The sequence below is a fragment of the Diabrotica virgifera genome, chromosome 1, assembly GCF_917563875.1.
Source record: "Diabrotica virgifera virgifera chromosome 1, PGI_DIABVI_V3a".
NCBI classification, from domain to species: Eukaryota; Metazoa; Arthropoda; class Insecta; order Coleoptera; family Chrysomelidae; genus Diabrotica; species Diabrotica virgifera.
This window is the reverse complement of record NC_065443.1, coordinates 100,570,091-100,585,869: the sequence shown is the minus strand read 5'-3', so window position 1 is coordinate 100,585,869 and position 15,779 is coordinate 100,570,091. Positions and strand designations below refer to the sequence as shown.

Here is a 15,779-nt window from a genome sequence, read left to right as displayed (position 1 = left end):
GTAACTCAATTCTTCATGATCCTGAGCAAACAGAATTTGTAAAAAGTGTACTTCTATACATTTTATATTGTTATGAACTTATAATTGATTGAAAAATTGAAAATTATTTAAGGAAGTACTTTTTTGGAGAATCCGTCTAGTGAATAATTATCAAACAACTTAGATCTTAGATTTTTGTGGTGCATCTTGGAGAGAGTACATTATTACAAAAATTGAAGAAAATCTTCTGTGTAAAAGGTATATTTATTTAAAACCCAAATAAAGGGCTACATTAAAAGACAGAACGTTTTCGCTCTAAAGAGAGCATCATCAGTGTTCTAAGCAAGCTCTACATGCTAAGCCACCAAAAATACATGGGTTAAAACCCTTAAAACGCCGACCAAAAGTCTTACATTGGCGTGTTATATATTATACCCTGGCGATGGGTGAAATTTAAACATAAGATATACCTCAAAGCATCATATGACTATACCACGTGTATGTGGGTGGTTGAGTTCTACTTCTAGACTTTAGACCACATTTGTGTAGGTAGTATGGATACATCTTTTCATGACTAGTTCAATCTGCATCGTCTGCATTATTGTTGATGTTCAGTATTTCCCGCGTAAGATTGTGTTGTTTGTAGAGATATAGGGGATACGAAAGTGTGGGTTACAACACGTTTCAAATAATTTTTAAGTAGGGTTAAAGAATGAAGAAACGGTGTTCTTTAAAGATTTGCATTCTGGCATTCTGGTTATTGTTCAGAGATTAAAGCAACAAGTTTGGGTTATTGTAGTACTCATAATTAGTTTTAAAATTACTGATAACTTCAAAGGGCAGATTCGAGAACTGCCACGTCCGGAAGAAAGAAATAGCTAGGTCGTCTGCATAACCAAATAAAGGCTAAAGAAATAGAATAAAGTAATGGAATATAGAAGTTGATATGCAATATAGATGAATCTTTCTAGATAAATTTTTAGAAACCAATTAGAACCAATACTTGATCCTCACAGCTGTTCTTTGGTCTGAAGTTGTTTTCCTATGGATTTATATTCATGCAGGTGATACAGTTTCAGATGATACCATAAACCAGAAGAAATATTTTAGATCGGAGCCTACTAAACCTTGAAAACTATATATGTACATAGGTATTATTTTCAGTATAAATCAAGTTAATTATATAATCTGATAAATTATAGATTATAAATACATAGTTACAAAAACAATATTCAATCCATTTTATAGATACCATTTCTTAATAATTGTGTAAAAACTTTACGAGAAGAAAATACAAAGCATGTATAATTTATTTATTTATTTATTTATTTATAGTACTATACAATTGACCTGGCCTCTTGTGATATAAAATATAAAATATAAAAGCATGTATAAAAATAAAATATCTTAATGCGGTCCTGAACTGTCTCCTATTCTGTGATATTTGTGTCGTTGACAGATGGAGAAATGCATGTTCTTTGCCATAAAAACAGAATGCCAATAGTCATACTAGTAACATATCAAAAGTTCCTATTGCGTTTTGTATTTGAAATGTGGCATTCATATGTAGTTCTTGTCTTTGTCTTATGTGTACAATACAAAAAGAAAGCCTAGCTGGTGTTGTAAGTTATTTTCGTTTAAACACTTTTTTAGCACATTGACATACGACAAACAGAGTGGTTCAATTATCTTGAAAGGAGAAGGAAGAAAAGAAAAGTCCTAAAATAAAATCCCAAAAGTGGAGGTTGCATCTGACCTGAGATGTTAAAAGATACGTCAATTACGGTAAGAATTTAATAGTAAAGTAAATACGAAATCATTTCAGAATAATTTCCCGTGTACAAAAGCTCACAGCGTGTTAGTTTATTTACCATTTGCTTGCTTTATTTACTTTAGAAACTCAAAACAATTTTAATTATTCGAGACGTGACAAACAACACCACTTCAGGTTCAACTTTGAATTATTTTCTGTAGATTATTGTATTTGTCAAAATATTTTTAGCTGTAATTGGCCCTTTTTTTTGCGAATTTTTTAAAGCATGTTTTATTATAATTTAAGTCCTCTGATGACTTTATATTAGAGACTTGATTAAGTTATTAAGGTGCAGTTAATTAACCCTAAATATTAATAGTATATTTCTACCCTAAATTACTAACCAGTTTAAAATACAAACATGGAGAAGAGATATTCCACTGTTTTCTTTTAAAATTATAAAATTAATCAATTTTGAACAGTAATTGTTGAAAAGAATGTATTTAAACCCAAAAATTAAGAACAAAATAATATACATTAGATTTGCATATTGAACAAAAAATTTCACATTGTGTATAAAGGAAGGCATGGCTATGTTCACAATAATTTCATATCACAGGCCAGAATTGGGCAAACCTTTTAAGCGGAGGGCCACATGAAATAAAATTGGTCTCTAGGCGGAGTGAAAAAAAATGGCAAAGAACATTAAAAAGATACATAATATAGATTATTCTTTAACAAATAGAGTATGAAGGTGTATGTGACATACGAAACTGATGACTGAGTTTCTAAAAGTTGTTCATAATCTGGCAGAAACTGGGATGAGCTGATTCGCAGGAGTGAAGCTAAGTGCTGGTCAGTCAATTGGTTTCTAATCCTGTTTTTGTGAAGCTTTAGTAAAAAGCATCTGTTCACAGATGTGGGATGATTCAACCATTGCAATTATCTTCTGAGTATACGATTTCAGGTTTGGGAATCTTGATTTTGGCAGCGCTTTGTAAACTCAGTTTTAGAAACATTGAAAAATAGTTGCAAAAAATAATTCAGTGTTAGATAGATAGATAGATAATTTTATTAACAACCCTTGGTTACATACACGTATGCATAGGGCATGTCAAAAAAATACAATAAACATTACAACACTACAGTTACAAACAAAAATAATATATAGTACAAGACAACTACATAATAAGTCGCCAACAATTATTCTATAAATCATGTCAATACAATTTTAAAATTCGCCCCAGACATTGGACATCTTCTAAATAATTAGAGCAAAGCATTCTGTAAATTCACGTACTGAATAAAAGGCATGGCTTATTAAGAATTGCTTTAAGTTTTTTTGGACGTTCTTGGTGAATTAAAATTTTTAAAACTAGATGGTAGTGTGTTAAAAAGTAGGGAGCCTGCATATTCAGGAGATTTTCTAAAGTTAGTATGAATATGCCGGGGAAGATATATTATCCCAGCATTTCTTGTGTTATATGTGTGTAAGTAATTTGCTGTTTTAAGATCATTTAACTTAGTGAACGTGCGTGATAACAACTTATAGATATATTGAGGGGTTTGAGTGAAAACCCGATAAGTACCAAAATTATGAAATCCGGTATTTTTATTTCTGCTGTAGTAAAAACACGTCTCCTACCACTGGTAAATGTTTTTATTTGATATTAACATTTTTAAACACAATAACTGAAAAAAACCAAACATGGTAAAAACTGTTAACTCATATTTTCAAATAACACCAACCCAATATATAACTTTACTGATAAAAATACTTTGTTGTAAATATATTTATAATGTGAGAATCCCGTAGAATCATTTATCTTCTTTTTCATGTGTAAAGTTACTAATTTTATTAGAAATATTTCTAAGTTAAAAACTGATAATTAATTTTATCGGAGATGAAGATTACAAAATTGTTCATTTTGACAAAATATATTCATGCGAAAATCCGATAAAGAATTTTAGATTATGATAGTTTATTAAATTTCAGCACACTTTTTTCCTCCGAAAACCCAGTAAAAGATGGCGTAAATTGACAATTAAATATTACGAAAACAAAAAAAGCGGTTAGAATGGGGCTATACAGTGGAACCTCGATAACTCGGATTAATCGGGACCGCTACTGATCCAGGTTATCGAAAATCCGAGATAGCCGGAGAATATGGTAAAAATTAATAAAATACGGTATACTTACAGATAAACTCCGTTAGAATTGAAATAACATGAAATATATTTATAAATATGCACAGTACCTACTCATTAAAATTACTAAAAAAAACACCAAACCCAAACGTAAGCAAATGGAAGCGAACAATACAAGACACACAATACTAAAGACCATTGTTTATAAAAGAATTTTTTAAATAGTCTTTCCTAAACAATGCTGACAGTTTGAAATAAAAAGTAATAGATACTACAGACAGGTGGCTGTTGTTTCTGCGGCGTGTGCTATGAGTCATTTTTAATATTGTATAGTTCAAATTACACACATAAGTACTCACAGTACACACATTATGGTTTGTCTGATAATTAACTATTTTGATTGGAAATAAGCCACAATTAAATTGAAAAATACAAAATATTGAAAATCAAAATGTTTATCTGATGAAAATCGGTCCGGGTTAGCCGGACTTCCGGGTTATCGGGGGCCGACTTATCGGGGTTCCACTGTATTTATAATGAAAAACAAACTCGGAGCTTACAAGGTACCACAGCAAATCAATTGTAGTAAATTTAAATTTAAGTGTACTGAAAAGTTGTCTGAAGACTATTGAAACTGTAGAAATTACTGGAGACTAGTAGTAGTAGTTTAGTCTAGAAATGTTTTTATTTTGTACAATATAACTGTTAAACTAATTAGGACTAGACTTGTCCCTAAAACTTCCCAAAGAAAGGAACGAACATTTAGTAAGAAATATTTCTTTCCACTAGCTTACCATTTATTCGTTATTCGTTTTTATACATTCGCTACTTTGAATCATCGGACCGAAACAAATCTTTGATTAATACAAAAAGCAAAGAAACGAATGTGATTTTTTGGAAAGAAAAAAATGATAAGCAGTTCAAATTTGTTATCAATCTAACAAAGATTAAACATTACATACAAAAAATATAAAAATTTTCCCATTTGTCAATGCGCTGATTTAGGAGTCTCTAAAAAAGAGCTATTTTGCTCTCCTGAAAAGTACCACTTTTCACATTCGATAGTTGGAAATGGCAGGGACGACATGTGTCCTGTTCTAAGAAGGTTCAGTGTTGGCCAATTTTTTGTATTGTCAATATTTATATTTTGTGCATGAGTTGAGCTACTAAAAGGCACAAGTATGTTGCTATTGATTCTTACTTCTCATTTGTTGTTTATTTCAAATTTTAAAGTAAATAAAAATACACTAATACAACCAAAATCAGTTTTTTAATATATCCATTATCTAGCACAATTATTGGTTTATTGTATCTACTGTATGTCTATATTCACTGTAAATTGTTGTATTTTAAAATAATCTCTGGTGTATGTGCCTTATCATGAAATAATTTGTGAAATAAATTTTGAGAGCACAGATTTCACATACATTATAACCATGTCTAGAATTTGTCCAATATTCAACAAAATATCTAGTTTAGAGTTTTCCAATCTTTACTTATTTAAATTTTTATTTGTTGAATATCAGGTATCAATTAATATGATTCTTTGTGTCACTTTGCTATTAACTAATTTAAGTTCAAGCAATGCAAGTAAATAAATATAAACCTTATATGTAGATATATGAAAAAAGGTCAATACTTACAATCTTTATTAAAAGCTGTTAAAGGAGGCGACCAGTTTCGAGGCTTACATTTTGTGCCTTATCGTCAGGCCCAGTGTAAGAGTTTGTTTTGTAAAAACAATACTAAAAGTTATCAGTTTTCATCACCTATAAACATTAAGTTATTTTTTATCCTCAGTTTTAGTATTACTCTAATGATCATCTTCTTCAGAATCTTGTAGGTAGAAGCAGTAACAGTGGCTGTTATGAAATTATGATATACATAATTTGGATTGTCTTTTAATATCTTCTTCTTCGCGCGATTAGGATTACTCCTGTATGTTTGCCTCTTATTCTGTTTCAGTTGTTGTTAACTGTACATTGTCTTTCCACCTTTTTGACGGCCTTCCAACGGGTCTTCTGCTATACGGCTTGTTGTTTTTACAGATGTTCGCTAATCTGTCTGGTTCCATTTGGTTTACATGTTCGTTTCAGTTTTTCTTTCTTGTTTTTATCCACCCGTTAATATTTTGAATTTTGCATCGTTCTCGTATACTTCTGTTGCTTTGTCTGTCTCTTAATGATATGCCCGCTATTGATCTTAATACTTTCATTTCGATATCGTTGATTTGTTGTTTCGTCTTTCTTGTATGGGTCCTTGTCTCCGCTGCATATGTTAGGATAGGTCTTACTGTTGTCTTGTATATTTTTATTTTGCTTTCTGTGGTCAGATATTTGTTTCTCTATATGGTTTCTTGGAGGCAACCACTTACTCTTGCCGCCTTTGTTGCTTGTGTTGTGGTCTCTGTTCTTATATTCCTGTCACTAGTGATCTCTACTCCTAGGTAATTGAATTTCATTACTTGTTCTACAATTTTGCCGTCTATTTCTAACTTGCATCTACGCGGCTCTTTACTTATCACTATACATTTAGTTTTTTCTACTGATATTCTCATATTAAGTTTATTTGCTGTGATATTGAAAGTGTGGAGCTGCTTTTGTAGGTCATCCTCGTTATCAGCAATTAGTACTGCATCATCGGCATAGCATAGTATCGTGATTTTATGAGCTCCCATGTGGTATCCATGTCGTTTTCTTACTTCGTGAATTATTTGATTCGTCACCATATTGAATAACAATGGGCTCAGCGAGTCTCCTTGGCGGATTCCTCCTTTTAGTTCTATGCATTCTGTTTCTCCTGTTGACATTATAACTCTGGTCTTGTTGTTCTTGTTAATTTCATTAATTAGCCTTATTATCTGGTGGTCTATTTGTTCAGCTTGTAATAAATTTAAGATATCATTTCGCCTCACCCTGTCAAAAGCACTTTTTAAATCTACAAAGCACATGTATTCTGGTTTTCCATATTCAATAGACTTTTCTACTATTTGCCTGATAATAAAAAGTGCATCTATTGTGCTGCGGTTCTTCCGGAAGCCTCGTTGTTCATCTGCCATGTTCGCTGTTTCCTCGATTTTATCTTTTATGACTGCTGTCAACAATTTTAATGTGCTGCTCATCAGACTAATGCCTCTATAATTTTCAGGATTTTTCGAGTCTCCCTTTTTGAGTATCGGTAGCAGGAGACTTTCCTTCCATTCCGCTGGTACTACTCCGATATTTATTATATCAACAAATAATTTTAGGAGCCTTTTGAGTAGCGTTCCTCCTCCATATTTTAGCAGTTCATTATTTATCTTATCAGGACCAGGTGCTTTTCTATTTTCTAATTTTTTTATTCGTTCTTGTAGCTCTTCTTCTGATATTAGTACTCTCTCGTGGGTTTCATTAATGTTTATTTCTCTGTTCTTTTAATATGATTACTGTTTTTATTGCTGCCCACCTGAGAAGAAAACTGAGAGAAAGTTTTAAAAGTGAGTTGCCCACATGTCTAAAGAGAAAGGTATTTGATCAGTGCATCCTCCCAGTCTTGACGTATGGATCAGAAACACTTACCTTAACTAAAGCCTCGGCTACAAAACTAAGAGTCACGCAGAGAAGAATGGAGCAGTCAATGTTAGGAATAACTCTGCGAGACAAAATCAAAAACGTAGAAATCAAGAGAAGAACAAAGGTGACTGACGTCATCGAAAGGACAGCCAGGTTGAAGTGGAGATGGGCAGGACACATAGCCAGAATGACAGATGGGCGATGGACAAAGAGGTTATTAGAATGGAGGCCAAGAGAAGACAAGAGAAGCGTCGGTCGACCGCCTACAAGATGGACTGACGACTTAAGAAAGCTAAATAAAAACTGGATGAAAGCGGTGCAGGATAGATGGGGTTGGAAACGAGGGGAGGAGGCCTATGTTCAGCAGTGGACTTTTGAGGCTGTTTTTATTACTGCTAATATTATTTAAGGGGATAGGCGCAAAATTTCGGCTCAAATGTTTTTTAAATGCATTCATTTTTTTCGAATCCTGAGAAAACTAATATGTATTTTTGAAAATTTTAAACGCAGAATAAAAGATTGTATTATTACCGAGGGCCGAAAGTCCCTTAAAACTTCTATAATGTTTATTTTAATAAGTTACAGGTGTGAGAAGAAAAAATCTAGTGTGATTTTTAATTTCAAATATCTCATTCAAAAGAAACTTTTTGGTTTATCTAAGGGACTTTCGGCCCTCGGTAATAATGTAAACTTTCATTCTGCATTTAAATTTTTCAAAAATACTTATTAGTTTTCTCAGGATTCGAAAAAAATGACATTTAAACAATAAAATGACAAAAAACATTTATTTTCAAATAAGAATAATTTTTTTTTAACTATAAACTAGTATGGTTCTGCAGTTTTTCATTAAAACTATTTATTTTGGAAATAAATATTTGACCTAGTTCCTTAATGCTATCTTAATTTGCCTCATGATTGTGGATGGACAGTTTTCTATTATGAGAAAGTAATGTTTTTGGTAATTTACGTTAATCTCCCATTTGTAACTATTTTTAAATCGTGCTTGGGACACTTTGGAGAAGATGTTTCTTAATAATCCTTATGATTTATTGTGATACTATTCTTCTTTTGTCATCATAACACTGGATGGGTCTTTGCTTGTCTGGCTATGTCCCTCCAATCAGATATCTCTTGTGTCCTCCTCCTTTATCTTACATTTATAGTTTTCAGGTCGTCTTCCACTTCAACCAACCCTTCACTTCACTTCGTTCTGGGCCTTCCTTTTTTCGTCTTCCTATCAGCTTCAATTGTAATATTTTCTTTGTTGTTTTTGTGTCTTTTTGTCTCTGGATATGTCCCAGTCTTTGTCTTTTCTTCTTCTTCTTAAGGTGCCGAGACCGCTTGTCGATCGTTGGCTCTCATGTTGCCCAGCATATTAACAATCACTGTCTTATTTACAGCCGCACGAAATAGTTCAGTGCTAGTTTTCCCAAACCATTGGCGTAGGTTTTTAAGTCAAGAAGTTGTACGGCGACCCACGCTTCTTTTTCCCATTATTTTACCTTGCATGACAAGGTGAAGTATGTCATATTTTTCTGGGTGACGCATTATATGACCAAAGTATTCCAATTTGCGCCTTTTAACAGTGTTCACTACTTCGCAACTTTTATTCAAACGTTGCAAAACCTTTTCGTTTGTGACTCCTTCTACCCAACTGATCTTCAGAATACGGCGGTAGACCCACATCTCAAATGCTTCTAGGTTCCTAAAAGCGATTCTGTCAGGGTCTATGCTTCAACCCCGTAAAGTAGTACTGGGAATATACAGGGTGTAACAAAAATACAGGTCATAAATTTAATCACATATTCTGGGACCCAAAATAGTACGATTGAACCTAACTTACCTTAGTACAAATGTGCACATAAAAAAGTTACAGCCCTTTGAAGTTACAAAATAAAACTCGATTTTTTCCAATATATCGAAAACTATTAGGGATCTTTTATTGAAAATAGACATGTGGTATTCTTATGGTAGTAGTGTCTTAAGAAAAAATTATAGTGAAATTTTGACACCCCATAAAAAATTTATGGGGGTTTTGTTCCTTTAAACCCCCCAGACTTTTGTGTACGTTCCAATTTAATTATTATTGTAGTATCATTAGCTAAACACAATATTTTAAAAACTTTTTTGCCTCTTAGTACTTTTTCCAAAAGTCAGTTTTTATCGAGATATTTTGAATATTTGTCAAATCCACCACATATTTGTATATGGCTAAGTACGATTATGGAGACTTGGTAATAATATGAACATTTATTTATGGTTTACATTTTTAGGTATATTTTGAACCATATTAAAAAAAAGTAATATCTCGATAAAAAGTGCCTTCTCGAAAAAATACAAAGACGCAAAAAAGTTTTAAAAACACTGTGTTTAACTAATGGTACCGCAGTAATAGTTTTATTGGAACATACACAAACATTTGGGGGGTTTAAAGGAACAAAACCCCTATAAAATTTTTATGTAAACATATTAAAAAAGAAGCCGCAACTCGATAAAAACTGCCTTATCGAAAAATACTAAGAGGCAAAAAAGTTATAGAAATATTGAATTTAACTAATGGTACCACAATAATAATTTAATTGGAACGTACACAAAAGTTTGGGGGGTTTAAGGGAACAAAACCCCCATAAAATTTTTATGGGGTGCACAAATTTCACTATAATTCTTTTTAAAGATGTTCCTGCCATAAGAATGCCACATGTCCATTTTCAATAAAAAATCTCTAATAGTTTTCGATATATTCGAAAAAATCGATTTTTATTTTGTAACTTCAAAGGGCTGTAACTTTTTTTATGTGCATATTTGTACTACGGTAAATTAGGTTCATTCGAACTATTTTTGGTCTCAGAATATGTAATTTAATTTATGACCTGTATTTTCGTTACACCCTGTATAACATCGAACCATTCTTATGCGAAGTTTCAAATTTAGATCATGACTACACAGGATTTTCTTAAATTTCATAAAACTTGTTCTTGCTTTGGCAATTCTACTTTTTATTTCTGTACTAGGGTTCCAGCTTTCATTAATATGAGTACCCAGATATACAAGATTACTTACTCGTTCAATTGAGTCATTACCGATTGTCACGTTATAGTTATTATTATTTACGGCTGCCTGTTTACTAATAACCATAAACTTTGTTTTTCTTGCGTTGAGTTTGAGTCCATATATCGCGCAGAACGCCACCATTCGGTTCAATAACGCTTGAAGATGTTCAATTGATCCTGTCACTTACAAGGTGTCATCTGCGTATCTGTCTTTTCACAAATCTTATAATAGCGTACCCTTCATTGATTTGGTTGTTTCTCCTGACTTTCCATATGACGTCTTCTTATGTTGTGGTTTCCAAACAAGTTTTTTGTGGTTTAAACAAGACACTAAAAATATAATCCTCGCCAACCAGGTTCTGTCATCACTAACAGTGGAGGGTGCAAAGACGAGCTCCATCGACGCATCACAATGCCCAGATCGTTAACAGTCAAACTCACAAAAATCTGAAAGAACATTGACATTATAAAAAATACTAATTACCCCTTTTTTGAGCATTCAGAATACCCCTTCAGAAACCTGGACGATCAAAAAAGTTGATTCGAAGCGAATAATGGCATTTGAAATATGGGTCTACTATAGAATGTTGTGCGTACCATGGACCGCACATTGCACAAATAATTCAATGCTGGAAGATATTTTGGACATATAACTAGAAGAGACAGCATGGAACGAATGATAGTTGAAGGCAACATAGCAGGCAAAATATGCAGAGGAAGATAGTTATTCATTCTTTGAAACAATATAGCACGCACTTCTTCTTCATGTGCCATCTTCTCTAAGAAACCCATCATGACAGTTCGTACTTTCGATACCGCTGCTCTAAAAAGATCAACAGAAGTGCAGTTAAATCAAGCTGTCAAATTTTTTAACCAGGAGATGTATTCTTCCTTGTATTATTAATTGCAACAAGTTATAATGCTCGCCCCTCATGGTATGTCCCAGATATCCCTTTCAGCACAACAAAAAATGTTCAACAAATATTTCGAAACTTTGTACTCGATGTTCTATGTCTAAATTAATACAGAAAAAAAAATAATAAAATATTTCTTTATACAGGGTGTCTCGAAATACAATATACCCACACAATTGTGTAGGTTGGGTTTTATTTTACGCAAACTGTGCAAAATACTATGGTTTGTTTTTAAACCAAGAGAAGTGATTCAAATTTACCGCGCTGTAATGCTTGTTTGTAATTGGTCCAACCGCAGGCAAGTTTATTCCACTGTTATAAAATTTTGACACTAATGACATTTATCAAATTTTGATAATATTGGCATTTCATAGATTAATAAGTTATATGTATCGGCAATTTTTTGTGTTTTCTTTGTTGTTCCTTTAATTTTTAGATTTTTAGTGTGCTTTTATATAAAAAAGGTTGTTTTTAGAACTCTTTAGCGACGTATTAATAAAATATAATATTTATAGATTATTGTTGAGGGCAGACATGATCAACCAAAAAAGAAGATGTATTTAGTTATTTTTCTAGTGACTTTCTTGGGTGTGAATCTGTCTTTTTAGTTTACTTTTCTTGGTTAAAAAATAAACTATAATACATTAGAACACATATTATTTGGTATAAAATTTTCAAAAACTGTTATGGTCTGTGGTGAGACATGGGTAAACATCACGTTTAAGGTATCTAACATGGGTTCCACCTTTACAACCTGACCTGCAAAATCTTGCTGTAGTTAAGTGGTCAATATTTGGCCAATGTTCGTACCCACATAACCTTTTATCTTCAGCTGGTTGTGCAGCTCGATCATTTTGTGGCCTGATTTATGTTTCGTCTTGTGTTTCTTCTTCCTGTTCGACCTATTCTTCCACTTCTTGATCTGATCTTTTTCTTTTAGGTGACGTTAGTAAACTCTCGCCAACTTCCATTCTAAATGTAAGAAGATCTCGTATTTTCGATTTCGGCATATTATTTCCCCTACAATCTTCGGGTATTCCGTCCAAGCATTTACTATGGCTAAATCTAAAAAATCAAGAATTACTTGTCAAATTAATGTCAACTTTCTGGTTTTTATCCAGATTCTATAAAATTCACAAAATACACCCGTATTATTATTGTAAGTTTTTATGGGAGCTGCAGTTACACCGGAAGTACAATGAGCCTCAATGTCATTTTGGGAAGATTTGTTTTTATTGTGAATTAGGGAATACGCACGAGTATCTTCTCCTTTTGGTCAAAATCCGAAAAATGGCTGTCTCAGAGGCTATTGCTAAGGCTATTAGGCTCCTTAAACCACGTCGTATCAGAATCTGAGTCATCACTAAAGCCTTCTAGTTCTAAATCTTCATTAATATTGTTCAGTACCTCCTCGATATCTTCTGGTTTGTTAAAGTCAAAATCTGCAAACGGAGATAATGACAATAACGATCCCCCCATCCACACCATTGTGTTGGTAGTGATGTACATAATTGGATAATTGAAAATTATTATTATCATTTTTGAAAATATCTATGTATAGGTGCTTTAAATAAACATATGTTAGGAATCTACAGACTTTATCATTTTATTATTGACATTTTTTAATAACAAAAATCTATTTACATTTCTTACTGAATTGATGACCCCTCCTTAGTTGCAAGACAAGTTGTGACTGTCGAAACAAAATAAATTTAACAGTCGCGTTAGGTAGCGCAAAGCACAACACTGATCCTACACAACCATCGTCGTTCGTACTGAACGCTAGATTTTACTACTTGTGTGGGTACGTGCTGAAAAGGATATTGCAGTTTTCTAACTTTAATTGTATTTAAGACCTCTCTTTCTTTTCCCATTCTTCTCAACACCTCGACATTCGTGACTCTATCCAAACAACACGCACACGACAGGGAAAATTGGACAGGAATAGCCAAACGAATTACATGACGCTAATACATCCTTATGGAAAGAGAAAAAGAAAAGATAGAGGAGGAGGAGTTGTATTGGCTGTCTGTATTTGTTGTTTTATCTCTGCTTCTACATCACCGTAACTTCATAGTGATGCCTAAATAGATTTCCATAATGTCTGAATTGTCAGTATGAAGGAGCCAGATAAAATTAAATTATTAGAAGATTTTTTATCATGCCACAAAACCATAATAGGTCTGGATCCCGCGTATGAAAAAACAGTTGATTAATAGCAAGCTGAAAATTTGTTAATAGCTTAAGGGCACCCAAAGTCCGAAAATTTAACTTTTTAACTTTTTTGGGTTATGATTGAAAATTATTCTCTGAAATCTCTTTCCAACGATATATAACACATTATAGTATAAAATATCCATGGTTACAAAACTATTTGTTTTCTGAACGTCTGCACTCAACTTACCGTGTACCGGTAGCTTTATAGCCTATTAGAGTGTTTTATGTTTTTGCGATTTCCCGAATACTAGGTTTTTAACTTTTGATGTCAGATATCTTTGTTTCCTGAGATGATAAAAGGTCCAAATTTTTACAGTAATTGTAGATAGATAATATCTAGTCCCGCGTAAATTTTTATTGAAAAATGTACAAAAACAAGTAAAATAAAAACTAAAATCTAAACTTTTTTGGTTTTTTTTGTAAGAGTATTTTAAAAAATTTTAAAATAAATGTTTCTTTCACTCTAACTTTACAAAAATCTACGCGGGACTAAACAATATAGTCCTGTCGCCAGGGGGGGTACAACGGCCTCCTTAATTCAGATGGACTTACCCAAGTTTTTTTTATATATTTTGACCCGCAGAATACGAATTTTTTGGGTAACAGTTGATCCGGATGTCGATAAGATTGTTATAGACAAAGAACTTGAGGAATTACATAACAGCGATTTCTCGCAAAACGAAATATCTTTTTGTATTTTTTGGGTCATTTTAAGCAAAAAATATTCCTACAATTTTTTTCGTAGAATGCATAGTTTTCGAGATAACCGCGGTTGAACTTTCAAAAAATCGAAAAATTGTAATTTTGGAACCCGAATAACTTTTGATTAAAAAATAAAGTAGCAATTCTGCTTACCGCATTTGAAAGTTTAAGTCAAATTATATCGGTTTTGATTATTTGCATTGCTACAAATTTATTATTTTATTGTTAAACAAAGTTATAAACACCTAGTATGTGAGTGATGTTTTCAATGATTTCTCATTTAAAATCGAACGAGTAGGTAGAGTAGCTATAAGTGCAAGCGAGGCAATTTCTACGTAGCATGCGTTAAAACGCATGTATTAGGTACGGGAAACACTATGTATTTATAGATTTGTTTAACAATAAAAAAATTAATTCTTAGCAATTCAAATAATCAAAACCGATATAATTTGACTTAAACTTTCAAATGCGGTAAGCAGAATTGCTACTTTATTTTTTAATCAAAAGTTATTCGGGTTCAAAAATTGCAATTTTTCGATTTTTTTAAAGTTCAACCGCGGTTATCTCGAAAACTATGCATTCTACGAAAAAACTTGTAGGAATATTTTTTGCTTAAAATGACCCAAAAAATACAAAAAGATGTTTTGTTTTGCGAGAAATCGCTGTTATGTAATTCCTCAAGTTCTTTGTCTATAACAATCTTATCGACATCCGGATCAACTGTTACCCAAAAAATTCGTATTCTACGGGTCAAAATATATAAAAAAAACTTGGGTAAGTCCATCTGAATTAAAGAGGCCGTTGTACCCCCCCTGGCGACAGGACTAATACATGTAGTTTCAAAATAAAACAAAAATTAGGTCTCTAATGCCCGGTTGCACCAACAGATCTTAAGCTTAAGTCGAGAATATCATAAGAATTAATATAATATAATTATAATATATTACAATAAGAATACCATAATATAATAATAGATATCATTTATAATAAGGTAATAATCTAAAATTAGGGTGCAACGTAAGTGATACTCAAGGAGGCCCTATTTATAAGTAGAGCTTAGCTAATCTGGAACTTAAGATCTGTTGGTGCAACCAGGCATAAGTGCTTTGGTTACAGAGATATATGACATAATGTTAACATTGTCGTTAAATGGGACTTTGGGTGCCCTTAAGGGTGTCTAGTCTGACAAACTTTGATGTATGGTAACACTGGAACAGGGGAAGTTTTAATTGTCGAACAATTTAAAAATTTGAAACGTCCCATGTATTTTGTCGGACAGAACTTCCAATTGATTTGTTACCCTTTCATTAAACTCTCATGCAAAATCAGATTGCTATGTGTCACCTGTCATTTGACATGTTCTACGTATTCCACTCATTAAAATGCCCAGTTGGTGATAAATAGCAGTCTGATTTTTGCAGAACAGTTTAATGAAAGGGTAACAAATTAATTGGAAGTTCTGTCC

The 15,779-nt window shown here is 32.6% G+C and overlaps 1 protein-coding gene across 1 annotated transcript in view; it reads left to right on the top strand.

The window, feature by feature from the left end:
* Positions 1-1,522: 1,522 nt before the first annotated feature.
* LOC114349421 (F-box/WD repeat-containing protein 7) overlaps positions 1,523-15,779 on the top strand; it is a 73,985-nt gene continuing 59,728 nt past the window's right edge. Inside the window, exon 1 of the mRNA XM_028299794.2 lies at positions 1,523-1,764. The gene's annotated coding sequence lies outside the window, so the exon portion shown is untranslated. The remainder of the gene's footprint in view (positions 1,765-15,779) is intronic.